Source organism: Panthera onca, chromosome C2, assembly GCF_046562875.1.
Source record: "Panthera onca isolate mPanOnc1 chromosome C2, mPanOnc1 haplotype 2, whole genome shotgun sequence".
Taxonomy (NCBI): Eukaryota; Metazoa; Chordata; class Mammalia; order Carnivora; family Felidae; genus Panthera; species Panthera onca.
The window spans coordinates 86,635,005-86,652,778 of record NC_138347.1 but is presented as its reverse complement, the minus strand read 5'-3'; the positions used below and the strand labels follow the sequence as shown (position 1 = coordinate 86,652,778).

Genomic DNA, 17,774 nt, shown 5'->3' with positions numbered 1-17,774 from the left:
TCCACATCACAATCCAATGTAGGTCAATGTGAGGGGATGGAGATGGGCTTTACTCTACACCATCATTTAGAGACCAGGGCTTCTTCCTTCTAGTGTCTCTGACCACTAGTGGCTCCAACCATTAGGACAATTACAGAATAGTTTTATAGGAGAGGCCTGGGGTGGAATATCTCACTTGTACCTATATCCCATTGTCCAGAAGTCTGTTACATGACTCCACCATAACTGAAAGAAAGGCTTGGGAATGTAAATTTGAGTGCCCCCCAAAGAGAGAAGATGGGTATGATGCACACCTAGCCAGTCTTTGCAACTAGTAATGAACAAAACAAAGCTCCCTATATGTACCTAGTGTAGAGAGAGGGACAATAAAGAAAATGTACATGATCATATCAGATAGTGATAAGTGTTGCAAAGAGAAATAATCTGGGGTAAGGACATAAGGCAATATCACTGCATTTCACTGATTCTAAAAAAATTTTTTCTTCACATTTTAACATCTCTAAAATCAGGATGCATATTATGAAACTGTCATATCATTGCTTAATTGGTACTTTTCTTTCTTAGTGTTATCCAAAGTAATATTACATCCTACTAAAAATGACATATAAGATATTTTGTATAGAGTTATCAGGGAAGGCTTTTCTGCAATGATATGTCATCAAAGACCTTGATAAAGAGAGAGATATAACCACAATAATAGCTAGGGGCAAAGAGCACTGAGCAGAAGAAACATCAAGGGATGTTCAAGGAAGAGCAAAGATGCAACAGTGGCTAAGTGGAATAGGTGAGGTAGAGAATGGTAGAAGGTGACGCTAGAGCTGGTGACCTTCAACAAATTATCTCACTTAATATGTTTCACTTAATATTTCACTTAACTGAGCCTTATTTCTAAACTGTGAAATAAACACAACAGCATCTACCTGATATAAATGTGTGAAGTTTAAAAAACATAACGCAGTGAAGCAGAGGAACAGAAATGGCACGGGCATTCTCAACCCTGCCTTTCCCTTCTTTCCGCCCTGATAATGATCCACCAATCATTTGATCCCCTTATACTTCCTCTAATAGAGGAGTGACAATAATACATTTTGGTTTTTCTAATATAACTTTAGGCTTCATATTTTAAGCTTTTAATGTAAATCCTCATCCATTCAAACACACCATTTCCTATAAACTAACAAAAGCTATACATACAATCTTCTGGCCCTTTTCCTCATAATAAGTTTTCAAAAGAAAGCTCTCTAAGTGTCACATTCTTTCTTTATTTCACTGAAAATGAAGCATTCACTCTTTTTTTTCTTTTCTCTATTATATATGTAGACTTCAGAGGAGGAGAACAAGGAGATGGATGAGGACTGGCAGATTACTAAATCTTGAAAAGGCTTTCCTGTTTTCGTTTAAACTGTATTCTCATCTCCCCCAAAAAAACTTTTGACTGATTTGCCCCACAAATCAGTATTTAAGATTTACATTCCAAGTCATTACATATTTCACTTATATTCTGATGGACACTCAGATTTATTTCAGATATAGACATTCTACTCTGACAAAGAAACCATCTGATCATGACGGTCTAATAAAAAGACTGATACCTTTCTTAGTTCCTTTCCCATGTTCTTTTCCTATTTCCCATTTTACTTAAAGTGCTCCTTTAGGAAACCAGATTTTCCTGATTTGAAAAGTTACTGTATGAACTTTCCCAATAAACTAAATTGTCAAATATTTCTGTGAGATGTATTTATAGAAATATTTATAAATAAAACCAATGCAGCAGAAAAAAAACAAGTTGTTAATAAATTTAATTTTAATGATAGGACACAAAAAAGGTGAAACTCATAAAAAGAAGAAAAAGTACTGGCATTTATATAGTTTGGCTTAGATTTTACATAAGTAAATTCAATATTATAATTTAGCAACTGGACTAAAAGAAGTCACCTAAGTTTCTATCCTAACAACACCACAAATCTAATGATTTCAAGGTGAGTTTCATCACACACTTTTATAGTCTTTTAAAACATAGTCCAGAGAGGTGTATATATGTACATTAGTTTTAAATGACTGATTTATTTAATCCCAAACTATTTTCATAATATACTGAGTAGTCCATAGATTAGATTCCTACTTCTTACCCTAACATGGTCAACTTGAGAAGATGCCCTTGGCAATGAAGAGAAAATTGCTTTAGACAATATATAATATCAAGGGCAAAAGAAGGTGACATGTGGAAAAATAATCTGGGATGGTTTAAACAGAGAAAATATAAAAACTGAGGTGGCTAAGGCTTTAAATTAACTAATATTTCCTCCCTGCATTATTCATATCCCTTGATTCCTCACCCCCACCCCCAATTCAGCAGCAATAACACTCATTGCCTTGATAAAAAGAAGAAAAAAGTCTTATTTCTGGCTTTTGAACTTGAAAACCTTGGAATCAGAGGACAAAAGGAAAAAATTATTATGATAAAACAATCCATAAGAATCCTAGTAAAGCTAAAAGAAAAAAAATTAACTAGAGAATAATAAAAGTTCCTAAGACTAGAGAAATCATTGGAGGAAGACCCTGCCTAAACACCAGGTACAGTTGAATTTGGATGAGTCCATGCCCCAATTCCTGGGTAAAGTTTAGGGAAGCAGCAAAACTCCAAGGTTCTCCACATCTCCTGTGCTGCCCACAGAAGAGATGGCCGTATAAATTAGTCTTCAGATGGTGCCCTAGGGATTCCTGTGACATGACATGGCTCAGGAGCACAGAATATTTCCTATATTTCTAAGAACAGTACAGGAATGGCCCAGAGAACCAGCTGCTTAAAAAGAAATAAGAAAGGACCAGAAATTACCACCAAGACCAAAGTTCATTCCATCAAATGCTGATGAAGGCACCTGACACTAAAAAGGGCTAGATGTGTCCTCCCAATGATTTGGCCTTATGAAAGTCTCCTGGAATTTATGCTAAAAGGTATAAGTTAATAAGAAGGAATGTCACATTGACTGAATTATGGTTCTACCTTTCCATTAAATTGAACATTTAATTCTTATTTTAAAAAATAAAGTTAACATTCTTGTACAATTTTGTCTTTTAGACTGAGATTTATACCTGCTAAATGGAATGAACCCTGTCTGATTCTAACTTATTTCATGCATTGAACTCAGACAGGAGCCTGAGTGGGGCTGGTATAAGACTAAAGTAGAGGAGTGGTGGAGAGGTGAAATGGTGACCCTGATGTAATTCTGCAGCTCTCCCTCTGACTCCATTTCAGACTTCCTACACATATACTTTTGAGTGCCTCTGACAAGGCTGCAGCCAAACCTTGGCTTAAGTATCTTACAGACATTTTCTCTCTCCTTACTGCAACCTTTCCTCATTGATAGGGTAAAGATGATGACCAAAGGTTTAGAAAGTTACATAATCATTCAAGTTCACACAATTACTAAGTGAGGATTTGAACCTAAGTCTCCCTGGCTCTGAAGCCCATACCATATCCACCCCCCCCCCCAGGTGGCCTCCAATAGCAAGGTGCAGTCAAATTTTAAGGAAACGTAACTGTGAGGGATGGGGGGCAAAGGGGGTGGGAAATACTAGAACTATATTTGAGGAGAATCTGTTTTTTTCCCACAGGAGTGTATGAAAAGGGACTTCTGATTTTGTGGGGAGAATAATGCCAGGGAAGGATTTTTTTTCCATTTACTCATTCAACAACATGTTCAAGCACCCATGATATGTAAGGTACAGTACTCCAAACAGTGTTATCCTCACTACAGAAGCCACTCTAGTGCCAGAACTCTACTCAAGGTACATAGTAAGAGCCATGAACATTATTCTTCCCCTCATTGTTTCTGGAGACCAAAACTGCTTTATAACACCTGGAAGGGAGCAAGGAGCACACTCACTGCTCTAAGGAATAAGGACAGTATATGTTTGCAATACATATAATATTTTACCAGTTACTTGCTTTCCAGATCTCATATGACAAAGTTCAGTTGTTAGCATGAGTTTAAGGCCCTTCGGTATCTTCCCTGACCTCCCTCCTCAAACCTGCACTTCAGCTACCCTGTGCTATTCTAACTCTATTTCCATCACCTAAAATGCCCTTCCTAACCTATTTTGTGCATTCCTCAAATATCCCCAGATTCTAATTCCTCTAGGAAACCTTTTAGGAACCCTCTCTTTGCTTGCAAAATCACTAATTCCTTCCTCTGATTCCATTCAGCAATTCCTTCACACTTCTACAAAAGCATTTACATCATTTATGTAAAATGGGCAATAGTGATCACAGGTAGAATTCAGAGGAGGAAAAACTCCATGGCAATGGAGGAGGAGAAGGTATCAGAGTTAGAAAAAATGGAATGTATAAAGTCAGTGAATTCAGAAGAACACATACATAGGTCAGCAATACTTTTTGGAAGAATAGATTAAAGGTAAAAAAATAAAAAAGAGGGAGAAGTTGAAGATTATTTACAAACATATGGCCAGAAAAGTAAGGTACCCCAAGTATACTATTGAACCACATGAAGCAGTTGGGGCTGTAATTCTTGGTAATAGTCATGTTGGTGACAGACAATTTTCTTAGTGATAGATACCTGCATCATGCCACTGACATTTTTTTTAATGTTTTTTATTTATTTTTGAGACAGGGAGAGACAGAGCATGAACAGGGGAGGGTCAGAGAGAGGGAGACACAGAATCTGAAACAGGCTCCAGGCTCTGAGCTGTCAGCACAGAGCCCGACGCAGGGCTCAAACTCACAGACCGCGAGATCATGACCTGAGCCGAAGTCAGCTGGCCGCTTAACCGACTGAGCCACCCAGGCGCCCCTGCCACTGACATTATAATGGGGACAACCATAAGAAAATAAATTCATAATTAGAGGTGGAGATATACATAGTGTAGATATATTCACCTTTTGGCAAAGGTCTAGAAAGAGGTTTGGAGGGGTTTGTGCTAAAAAACAACAATAACATCCTGAAAGATGAATTTTGGATCATATATTATAATAGAGCTCATTTCATTCTACATACCCAAGATACTTTCTGGAAACAGTGCACAATTATTTTTCCATGTACATATGTTGATGTAGATAATATGTCAACTATTTCTTCCAATCAATGATGTCTCATCTACTCTACCTATCAATCCCCCTGCCTAGAAAAAACTTTAAACTAGATTTTCACTTAAAAAAAGTGAATTTCTTTCCTACTTGAAACTGGGAAGTAATGGAAGTTCATTTTTCCAATGACCTAAGTTAGGGTGGGGATTGGAAAGGTTGTGTCAACTCACTACTTAGATTTTTCAAGGAATCAATAAACTGGCATATGGGCAGGGTGTGAGCTAGTCTCTGCAGAGACACTAGTAACTAACTTTACCTGCACGAAGGAAAATGCAGGAAGACTAGAATAGTGCTTGGCAGAAAAAAAATGCAGAAATAAACTAATTCAATCCCCATGATGGGGGGTCAGAAAGGGATGCAACGTTTTAATGAGTAAACATTTGATTTATTATAGCAACAGGTTCGGAAATGGAGAAAAATTCATGGCCCTGAAAGAATCTGGTGACAGATGCATGAATGAATAGAACTGGAGTCATCTCTGAAAAGGTAAGGTTGAGAAAGGGTAAAGTTGCCCAACAGCTAGGACCAGAAGATCAGTAAGCAAGTTTTGGTTGAGGTGAGGAGTAAATCAAAAAGGGCTAGAGAGAGAAGAAAGAAAGCTTGTAGAGATGTAATGAGTTTGCTCATTACAGTAAACTCTGCCCAGGCCACTTGGGTATTGGAAGTGACAGAGTAGCAGCCAACCCAGGGAAAGTGGTAGTCATGCCATGTCAAAAAGAGATTTTCAAGGACAAACAAGAAAAGATCTTTCCCCCTCTCTTCCTAGTTCCCAAGAAGAAAATTAGCTATAAATAGTAATATAGTAACTATGGACACCTGAAAAATATCTACCCAGTCTCTATATCAAGGTTGTCTCCATGGGTACTGTTGTGACTCCAGCATGACAAGTCAAAGATGATGATCAGAATCTCTAGAAGCTGATCTAGGCCTTGTATCTGGACCACTGGACTGCCCTAAACAAGGACATAAAAGATGACAGGGTAGCTAAAGAGAATGAGCCACCTCAGAAGATGACATGCCTCTTTGACAAGAAACTTACCTTCACAGGAACACAGAAGAAATCTCTGAGAACTGTTAGCAAGATAAAGGGTAAAAAATAAGAAAACTGGATGAATGCAAAAGGTCTTAAGAGGTGAGAGTGGGATAATGCTGCACTTTTATTGATCCTCTCAGAAGGAACACCCTTAAAAAAGGTTGGCTTCAAGTAAAGTATTTTAAAGTAAAAAGTTTTGAAACTCTAAGTGGAATGCTACTTACAAGACAAAACCTTGAACTCTAAGTAACTTTGTTTTTATGTGTGCAGCTTAAATCTCTCTCCTTGCTGATAACAAATTCTAGCCTTTGAAACTATGAATGTACAAAAGAGAGCCAACTGGATTCACATTAAACATCAGAATTTCATTGCTTTGAAATGAAAACATAACATTTCCATCATTAAAACTATAGTCAAATATTTCTGAAGCTTCTTTGTAAAACAAACCAGGTAGAAAGATAAGAATTTGGTTTATGCCTCTAAGAATTTTTTAAACTACATATTTTTTCATTTTCAGAATGGATCTTTGCTCCCAATATATTGAACTGAAATGATCTTGAAACAACTGGTATGTTGATCTTTTCTTATAGACTTGTGCTTTAAATCACTATTTTTTTATGTGCTTGGCTTAAGTTTGTGTTTAGAAAGTTGGCCCTAATTAAATAGGAAAACAAAAATGGGTAAAGGTAGAAAATATAGAAATGCATGGCATTATATGTTTAACAATGATTATTCAAGAATTATTCTCCAAGGCTGATGTTTTGGGAGAAAGTTCTTTAATGATTATTTTGCAATCTTAGTTTGAGGCTGTGGAATTTGTAACTTCTAAATGAGAAGGTACTGGGACCAGAAGATGGCAGTGGAATAGGAGAATCCTAGGCTCACCTCGTCCCATGAATACAACTAGATAAATCATCCCAAATACCCAAGAAACTGACCTGAAAGCTGGCAGAACAGACTTCACAACTAAAGGGAGAGAAGTGATCACACTGAAGAAAGGAGGAAGCACAGAGATATAGTTTAGGGGAGAAATGGATCCTGGCTGTGGAAGGGAGGGAGCTGTGGTCACAGAGAAGGGTGAGACAGAGATGACCACACAGGGGAATGCATAAGGAGAATGTTTCCTCATAGCCATTGCCTTGGAAAATTAGAGGGGCTGAATTTTGTGAGTTCTTGCAACCAGCTGGACTTAAAGCCTGGAGTTTTAGAGGTCAGCGAGCTTGGCTGGGATAGAGCCCCAAGGGCACTACACTGCTCTTGGAGAGAAGGCAGGCAACCAACCCATGGCAGACAGCATGGAAATAGCAATCTGAAGAGTGCTTGGGGCACACAGTGGGGAGACTATTTGCTCTTCTCAAGTAAGTCCCTGAGAAACAGCGTTCATACAGACACCTCTCAGGGAACACAGGAGCTGGCAGGTGCCGTTTCCCTTGCCTCTCCTCAGCATAAACACAGAACCACCTGTGGGAGGCAGTGCAGCAAGAAACATGGCTGCCTAACTTGCTTACACTAAGCCCCACCCCACTATGCTCTGGTGGAACTTCCCTTGTCAGTCACAGTTCCTCAGTCCTAGTGAGGCCATCCCTTCCCCCAGAAGACCTGCACAAACCCCTGCCCACACTATATCTTCTGATCAGAGAGTTTTACAGCACCTCACTTCCAGTGGAGGTGGTGACAGATTGCATTTCACAAGGAGACAGAGCAGAATGTGGTAATTAAAACTCACCACACTCAGGCCAGGGACCAAACACTGCCCACAGCAAGCAAGGAGAGCCTCTGCAGATGACTGACCTGAAGGATAGAGCATCTAGAGCACATGCAAAGCACATGCAGCACACACTGGATATGCTCCTGAAGCACCGGGCCCTAGGCACTACATGACCTCTTCTTCAGAAGCAGGAGACCTCTTACTTTCAGAAGCAGGAGAAATAACTGGTTTGTTTAACACAGAGAAACAGGAAGAGACTTAGACAAAATGCCAAGACAGAGGAATTTATACCAAATAAAAGAACAAGATAAGGCCATAGCTAGAAATCTAAGCAAAATAGATATAAGTAACATGTCTGATGGAAAATTTAAAGCAGCAATCCTAAGGATACTCACTGGACTTGAGAAAAGAATGGAAGACATCAGTGACACCCTTACCACAGTAATAAAAGAGTTAAAAAAAAGAATCAATCAAAGATGAAGAGTGCAAAAAACAAAATTAGAAACATACTTGATATAATGAACAGTAGTAGGCTAGAAGAAGCAAAGGAATAAATTAATGACCTAGAAGACAAAGCAACGGAAAGCAATGAAGCGGAAAAAAAGAGAGGAAGAATTATGCAAAATTATGCAAAATGAGAATAGACTCAGTAACTCCATCAAACATAATAACATTCATATTATAGGAGTCCCAGAAGAAGAGAAGAGAGAAAAGGGGCAGAAAATTTATTTGAAGAAATAATAACTGAAAAGTCTCCTAATATGGGGAAGGAAACATACATCCAGATCCAGGAGGCACAGAGAATTCCCATCAAGACATACTGTAAGTAAACTTGCAAGATATAGTGATAAAGAAAAATTCTTAAAAGTACCAAGACAAAATAAGTCATTAACTTACAAGGGAAAAACCCATAAGGCTAGCAGGATATTTTTCAACAGAAAATTGGCAAGTCAGAAGGGAGTGGCATGACATATTCAAAGTGCTAAATGTGAAAAATCTGCAGCCAAGAATATTCTATTCAGCAAAGCTATCATTCAGAATAGAAGGAGAAATAGTTTCCCAGACAAATAAAAACTAAAGGAGTTTGTGACCAATAAAGGAGCCTCACAAGAAATATTAAAGGGGACACTTTGAGTGCAAAGGGGGACCAAAAGTGAAAGTATAAAGGTAAGAAACACAAAAGCAGTAAAAATGAATATTTTTGTAAAAAATCAGTCAAGGAACCCACCAAAAAAAGTGATATAAAATATAACAACATATGCCTAAAATGTGGGGAGGACAGGAGAAAAGAATGGTTCAAACTTAAATGACCTACAACTTAATATAGACTGCTATATGCAGAAGAGGTTATATACAAACATAATGGTAACCATATTTCAAAAACCATATATCAAAAACCACTAATAAACATGCAAAGAATAAAGAGAAAGAAACCCAAATATATCATTAAAGAAAATCAGTAAAACATGAAAGACAAGAAAGGATCAGAGAAAATCTCCAGGAACAAACACAAAACAAGTAAAAGAATGGTAATAAATACATTTTTATCACTAATTACTTTGCATGTACATGGACAAAACACTCCAGTCAAAAGACTCAGGGTGTCAGAGTGGACAACAAAAACCATACCCATTTATAGGCTGACTACAAGAGACTCATTTTAGACATAAAGACATCTTCAGATTGAAAGTGAGTAGATGGGAGAAACATTTGTCATGTACATGGATGTCAACAGAAAGCCAGAGTAACAATACTTATACTGAACAAACTAGACTTTACAGCAAAGACTGTAGGGGTGCCTGGGTGGCTCAGTCGTTTGAGCGACTGACTTCGGCTCAGGTCATGATCTCACGGTTTGTGAGTTCGAGCCTCGCGTCAGGCTCTGTGCTGACAGCTCAGAGTCTGGAGCCTGCTTCTGATTCTGTGTCTCCCTCTCTCTCTGCCCCTCCCCCACTCATGCTCTGTTTCTCTCTGTCTCAGAAATAAATAAACATAAAAAAAACTTTTTTAAATTAAATTAAAGCAAAGACTGTAACAAGAGACAAAAAAGAACACTATATAATAATAAAGGGGACAAATCAACAAGATATAACAATTGTAAGTATTTATGCACCCAATACAAAAGCTCCCAAATATATAAAACAATTAATAGTAAACAAGGAAACTAATCAATAATAATACATTAGTAGTAGGAGACTTTTACACCACACACATGGACAGATCATCTAAACAGAAAATCAACAAGGAAACAATGGTTTGGAATAACATACTGGACCACATGGACTTAACAGATACATTAGGAACATTTCATCCTAAAACAGCAGACTATACATTCTTCTCAAATGCACATGGAACACTCTCCAGAATAGATCACATATTAGGCCACAAAACAGGCCGTCACAAATTAAGAAGATTGAAGTCAAACCATGCACCTTTTCTGATCACAATCCTATGAAATTATTAGTCAACCACAAAAAAAAATCAGGAAAGACCACATACACAGAGGTTAAATACCATGCTAATAAACAATGAATTGGTCAATCAGGAAATTAATGGAAAAATACATGGACAGAGGGGAGGGCCTTCCAGGAGAGGGGCGCACGGGAGAGGAAGGTTGCGTGTAGGGATTCATGCTCCTTGCTGCTCAAGAAATGTCTTCACTTTCAGAATATGCCTTGCACATGAGTTGTCTCAGTGCCCGGCTACTCGGTGGAGTTGCCAGGCCCACTGATTCTAAAAACATGAAAGTGGTGAAGCTCTTCAGCGAGTAGCCTTTAGCCAAGAGGAAGGAGACTTATGACTGGTATCCAAATCACAACACTTACTTTGCACTCATGGGGACACTACGTTTTCTTGGCCTCTATAGAGATGAGCATCAGGACTTCAAGGAGGAGCAGATGCGTCTAAAGAAGCTTCACGGCAAGGGGAAACCAAGGAAAGGAGAAGGGAAAAGAGCAGCAAAAAAGAAATAGTGTTGGTCGGTCTATCAGGAGAAAAAACTTCTTTCTCAGCAACTGACAGCAGAAGGTGTAATCATCTTTCCACATCTTGGGAGGAGTGGGAGCTTCCTAACTGAAGATTATTTGGAGGAACACAATCATTTCTCTCTTGAAGTCCAATCCAGTTGAATTGTAACTGGTTTCGGGGACATGTTATAATTCTGCAAAGCTGTTTTGGCCTTGGTTTTTTACTCAGATGTTTACCTCTTCCTCTAAAGAAATTATTTCATAAATGATTGAAGAAGGACTCATTTGGGCTGGAAATGTGATGTTGAGAGCACAGAGGCAAACTCATCCGATGAGCATCCTTTAGTGTCCTCAGTATCCCTTCTTGCTTCCCCCACTGCACCAGCTCTGAACTCCTCCATCTCTCTGACTGCTCAGACACTGTCTCCACCACCAAGCTCATAAACTTTAGGTACCTCTCCACCTAGTCCTTGGAGAGTATCTAATAAGATAGATTTGTGGGACAAGGCTGTACCTGCTAAGAGAGTACTGAGTGAGTACCTATTGTATACAATGTACTGGGGCCCTGGTAATACCATGGTTAGCAATAGAAAACAGTCCCTACCTTGTGGAACTTTCAGGCTTGTGGGGAAGACTAAATATTATATCATTACACAAATTAACTTGTATTAAATGCTACAAAGGAAAAATCCAGACTTCTGCGACAGTGTGGATCAATGAATGGCTCAACCCAGAGATAGCAAGAGGCCCAAACTTCAGGTAGTTTAAAGAAGGTCTCCCTAGGCACTCCTGGGTGGCTCAGTTGATTAAGATTCTAACTCCTGATTTCGGCTCAGGTCATATGGGTCATGAGTTTGAGCCCCATATCGGGCTCCATGCTGACAGTACAGATCCTGCTTGAGAGTCTCTCCCTCCCTCTCTCTCTGCCCCTCCCTCCATCTCTCTCTCAAAATAAATAAATAAACTTTAAAAAAAATACATGGAAACAAATGAAAATGAAAACACAACAATCCAAAACCTTTAGGATGCAGCAAAAGTGGTTCTAAGAGGGAAGTATATAGTAACAAACGCCTACATCAAGAAGCAAGAAAAATTTCAAATAAACAACCTAATCTTATACCTAAAGGAGCAACACAAAGAACAACAAACAAAGCCCAAAGCTAGCAGAAGGAAGGAAATAATAAAGATTAGAGCAGAAATAAATGATAAAGAAAATAAGAAAATAGAACATATCAATGAAATCAGAAGTTCTTTTTTTGAAAAAATTAATAAAATTGATAAACTTCTAGCCAGGCTTACCAAAAAGAAAAGAGAAAGAACATAAATAAGTACAATCATAAATGAGAGGTGAGAAATAACAAACAACATCACAGAAATACAATTATAAGAGAATATTATGAAAAGCTTTATGCCAAAAAATGGACAAACTGGAAGAAATTATAAATTCCTAGAAAAACATAACCTCCCATAACAGAATCAAGAAGAAATAGAAAATTTTAATAGACTGATAATCAGGAAAGAAATTGAATCAGAAAACTCCCAACAAACAGAACTCTAGAACCAGATGGCTTCAATGGCAAATTATACCAAATACTTAAAGAATTAATACCTATTCTTAAACTATTCCAAAAATATAAAAATAAGGAAAACTTCTAAATTCATTCTATGAGGCATTACCCTGATACTAAAATCTGATAAAGACACTACAAAAAATGAGAACTTCATCATCTCTGATGAACATAGATGCAAAATCCTCAACAAAATACTAGCAAACTGAATCCAACAATGTATTTTTAAATATCATTCACTACAATAGTGAACCCAGAATTGGACCCATAAATGTATGGCCAACTAATCTTTGAAAAAGCAGAAAAGAATATCTAATGGAAAAAAGACAGTCTCTTTAGCAAATGGTGCTGGGAGAACTGGACAGCAACATGCAGAATAATGAAACTAGACCACTTTCTTATATCATACACAAAAATAAAATCAAAACGGATGAAAGACCTGAATATGATACAGGAAACCATCAAAACCCTAGAGGAGAAAGCAGGCAACAACCTCTTTGACCTCAGCCGCAGCTATTTCTTACTCGACACATCTCCAAAGGCAAGGGAATTAAAAGCAAAAATGAACTATTGGGACCTCATGAAGATAAAAAGCTTCTGCACAGCAAAGCAAACAATCAACAAAACTAAAAGGCAACCGACGGATGGGAAAAGATAATTTGCAAATGACATGTCAGACAAAGAGCTATTATCCAAAATCTATAAAGAACTCACCAAAGTCCACACCCGAAATACAAATAATCTAGTGAAGAAATGGGCAGAAGACATGAATAGACACTTCTCTAAAGAAGACATCCAGATGGCCAAGAGGAACATAAAAAGATCCTCAACATCACTCCTCATCAGGGAAATACAAATCAAAGCCACACTGAGATACCACCTCATACCAGTCAGAGTGGCTAAAATAAACAAATTAGGAGACTATAGATGCTGGCAAGGATGTGGAGAAATGGGAACCCTCTTGCACTGTTGGTGGAAATGCAAACTAATGCAGCCACTCAGGAAAACAGTGTGGAGGTTCCTCAAAAAATTGAAAATAGAACTACCCTATGACCCAGCAATAGCACTGCTAGGAATTTACCCAAGGGATACAGGAATGCTGATGCATAGGGGCACATGTACCCCAATGTTCATAGTAGCACTTTCAACAATAGCCAAATTATGGAAAGAGCCTAAATGTCCATCAACTGATGAATGGATAAAGATGTGGTTTATATATACAATGGAATATTGTATATATAACATATACATATGTAAATATATATGTATATGTTATATATACAATATTTATATATATTGTCTCATTATTTGGCAATGAGAAAGAATGAAATCTGGCCATTTGCAGCAATGTGGATGGAACTGGAGGGTATTATGCTAAGTGAAATAAGCCAGTCAGAGAAAGACAAATACCATATGTTTTCACTCATATGTGAATCTTGAGAAACTCAACAGAAGACCATGGGGCAGAGGAAGGGGAAAATAAGTTACAAACAGAGAGGGAGGGAGGGAAACCATAAGAGACTCTTAAATACAGAGAACAAACTGAGGGTTTATGGGGGTGGAGGAAAGGGGAAAGTGGGTGATGGGCATTGAGGAGGGGACTTGTTGGGATGAGTACTGGGTGTTGTATGGAAACCAATTTGACAATAAATTATATTAAATTAATTAATTAATTAATTAAAATAAAAAATCATTCACCATGATCAAGTGGGATTTATTCCAAGTAAGGGTGCTTCAATATTTGCAAAGTAATCAATGTGATACATAACATCAGTAGCAGAAAGGATAAAAACCATATGATCATTTCAATAGATGTAGACAAAGCATTTAACAAAGTACAACCTCCATCTATGATAAAAGCCCTCAACAAAGTAGGTTTGAGGGAACATACCTCAACACAATAAAGCCCATATATGAAAAACCCATAGCTAACATCATCCTAAATGAAAAAAACTGAGAGCTTTTCTTCAATGGTCAGGAACAAGACAGGGATGTCCACTCTCACCACTGTTACTTAACATAGTACTGGAAGTCTTGGCCACAGCAATCAAACAACAAAAAGAAATAAAAGATATCCAAACTGGCAAGGAAGAAGTAAAATTTTCACTATTTGCAGATTACATGATACTATACAGATAAAACCTGAAAGACTCCACCAAAAAACTTCTGGAATTGATAAATGAATTTAGTAAAGTTGCAGGATACAAAATCAATTATACAGAAACATGCTGCATTTCTATACACCAATAATGAAACAGCAGAAAGAGAAATTAAGGAATCAATCTCACTTACAACTGCACCAAAAATAATAATATAGCTAGGAATAAACCTAACCAAAGAGTTGAAAGACCTGTATTTTGAAAACTATAAAGCACTGATGAAATAAACTGAAGAGGACACAAAGAAATGGAAAGACATTCCATGCTCATGGATTAGAAGAACAAATAATGTTAAAAATGTCTGTACTACCCAAAGTAATCTCCAGATTTAATGCAATCCCTACCAAAATACCAACAGGATTTTCACAGAGCTAGAACAAACAATCCTAACATTTGTATGGAACCACAAAACACCCTGAATAGCCAAAGCAAACTTGAAAAAGCAAAGCAAAGATGGAGGCATCACAATTCCACACTTTCAAGTTATATTACACAGCTATAATCAAAACTATGGCATTGGCACAAAAATAGACATATAGATCAATAGAACAGAGTAAAAAACCTAGAAGTGAACCCACAATTAGATAGTCAATTAATCTTTAACAAAGCAGGAAATAATATCCAGTGGGAAAAAGACAACTTCTTCAGCAAATGGTATTGGGAAAACTGGACAGCAACATGCAAAAGAGGGAAACTGGACCATTTTCTTATACCATACACAAAAATAGGGGCACCTGGGTGGCTCAGTCAGTTAAGTAGCCAACTTTGGCTCAGGTCATGATTTCACAGTTTGTGAGTTTGAGCCCTCCATCGGGCTCCACACTGGCAATGCAAAGCCTAATTGGTATCCTTGTTTTCTCTCTCTCTCTCTCTTTCTCTCTCTTTCTCTGACCCTCTCCTGCTCATGCTTTCTCTCTCTCTCTCTCTCAAAATAAATAAATAAAAACTTTTTTAAAAAATGGGAAGAAGACAATAATAGACATTTTTCCAAAGAAGACATTCACATGACCAACAGACACATGAAAAGATACTCGACATCACTTATCATCAGGAAATGCAAATCAAACCTACAATGAGATATCACCTCATATCTGTCTGAATGGCTAAAATCAACAACACAAGAAACAAAAGGTGCTGGCAAGGATGAGGAGAAAGGGGAACTCTTTTGCATCACTGGTGGGAATGCAAGTTGGTGTAGCCACTCTGGAAAACATTATGGAGGTTCCTCAAAAAGCTAAAAATAGAACTACCCTCTGATCCTGGAAATACACTATAGGTATTTACTGAAAGAATACAAACACAATAATTCAAAGGGATAAATGTACCCTGGAATTTATAGCAGCATTATCTATAATGGCCAAATTATGAAAATAGCCCAAGTGTCCATCAATTGATGAAAGGGTAAAGAAAATGCTGTGTGTGTGTGTGTGTGTGTGTGTGTGTGTGTGTGGTGTGTATAACGCACACAATAGAATATTACTTGGACACAAAAAAGAATGAAATCTTGTCATTTGTAATCACATAGCAAAATAAGTCAAACAGAAAAAGACAATTCATATGATTTCACTCATATGGGAATTTAAGAAACAAAAATGAGTACAGTGGGGAGCAGGGAGAGGCAAACCAAGAAACAGATCTTAACTATAGAGAACAAACTGATGGTTACCAGTAAGGAGGTGAGTGGGGGAATTGGTGAAATAAGTGATGGAGACTAAGGAGAGCACTTGTGATGAGCACCTGACCTGGTGAGGTATGGAGGTGTCGAATCACTAGATTGTACACATGAAACTAATATTACACTGTATGTTAACTAACTGGAATTTAAATAAAAACTTTAAAAAAATAAATGAGAAGTATTGGCCAGTCCTCCTACCATCTCTAGTAAAATATGATCTTCAAAGAGATTTACAACTACAAATTGGAAAGGTCCTTAATATAGGAAATTTAAACCATTAAAAATTTAAAACCTTTAAATTTAAAGCTAAGGAATGTAAAGGCAGTAAAAAATATGGTATAATAAAATTAAATGTTAGATTTTATTTTAATTTGGGGACTTTTTTAGCTAATTTTCCAAGTTGAATAGATAAGTGTCCTTTTTTGGAGGGGAGACAGAAATGGATTCATTTGTTTGGGCTTTGATTTCTAAAGGAAGTTCTATAACTTAAAGTACATAGCTACCTTAAATAGCACAACCTAGATTTGCTACACATATTCTATAATAGTTTTGAATACAGAGTACTCAATATAAAGTGGCATTCTCTGATCAGGTTGACATCAATAAATCCTGGTCTCCAGGGAGAAAAATGGCAATATAATAGAAAATCACATTCAAGCATAATGATTGTTTTCCAATCTGGAAGTCAGTTTAACACAAACAATAAATCAACTACCACATGGTGCTATGAGATTTGATGTAGAGTGATGTGGAAGTTCACTCTGCATTGTCCAGACCCCTTAATGCGAGGGGAGAATGGGAAGGGCTGCACCTGAACTCAGCTCCCCAGTCTCATGACTCTCTTCTCCCACGAAAAAAAGGCCTGAAATTTCCCATAGATTTTATGCTCTCCAGGTGCTGAGCAGCTAGATTTCACAGAAGTCTCCTGAAAATAGCTGACATCTAAATTCAGACTGTCTGGCACCCATGTAGTCTGTTCCCCCCACCATCCTATTCCCAACAGACAAGATTGCCCTCATGTCTTTCCTATAAGGAGGAAGGGTCCTACCCTGGAATGTAACCCTCCTACATCTTGCCCCTGACCCAGCTTGCTTCCCTCGATGTGGGTTTGTGTGCCCCTTCATACTGGCTCTCAGATCTTAAGTTTTCCAATCAAGCCTTTTCTTTAACTTATACCAAATGATGTTGAAAATCTGACCTTAGTTACCTTGTATAACAATCTTCTAAGGACACTTTGTATACAAAGAATGATGGCAGTCTGTGGTGAAGGGGTCTATTCAGTAGCCACATTGGCACGGAAAGAATATAGATAATTTCCCTGATATCATCTGCCCAACTACAGTCAATCCTCATTATTCACAGATTCCATATTTGCAAATTCACCTACTCACTAAAATTTATTTGTAACCTCAAAATCAATCTCCATAACTCTCTCATGGTCACTCATGGACATGCACAGAATGAAGAATAATAATTTGAGTTCACTAACACATTACCAGCTGAGGTCAAATGAAGAAACCTCTGTCTTCTTATTGCAACTTTCTTACTGTAAACAACTTTT

At 37.6% G+C, this 17,774-nt stretch overlaps 1 long non-coding RNA gene and 1 pseudogene across 1 annotated transcript in view; one reads left to right on the top strand and one right to left on the bottom strand.

The window, feature by feature from the left end:
• LOC132683414 (uncharacterized) overlaps positions 1-17,774 on the bottom strand; it is a 236,872-nt gene that overhangs the window by 67,526 nt on the left and 151,572 nt on the right. The gene's annotated exons all lie outside the window — the stretch shown is intronic.
• LOC132683413 (small ribosomal subunit protein mS33 pseudogene) lies at positions 10,453-11,042 on the top strand (annotated as a pseudogene).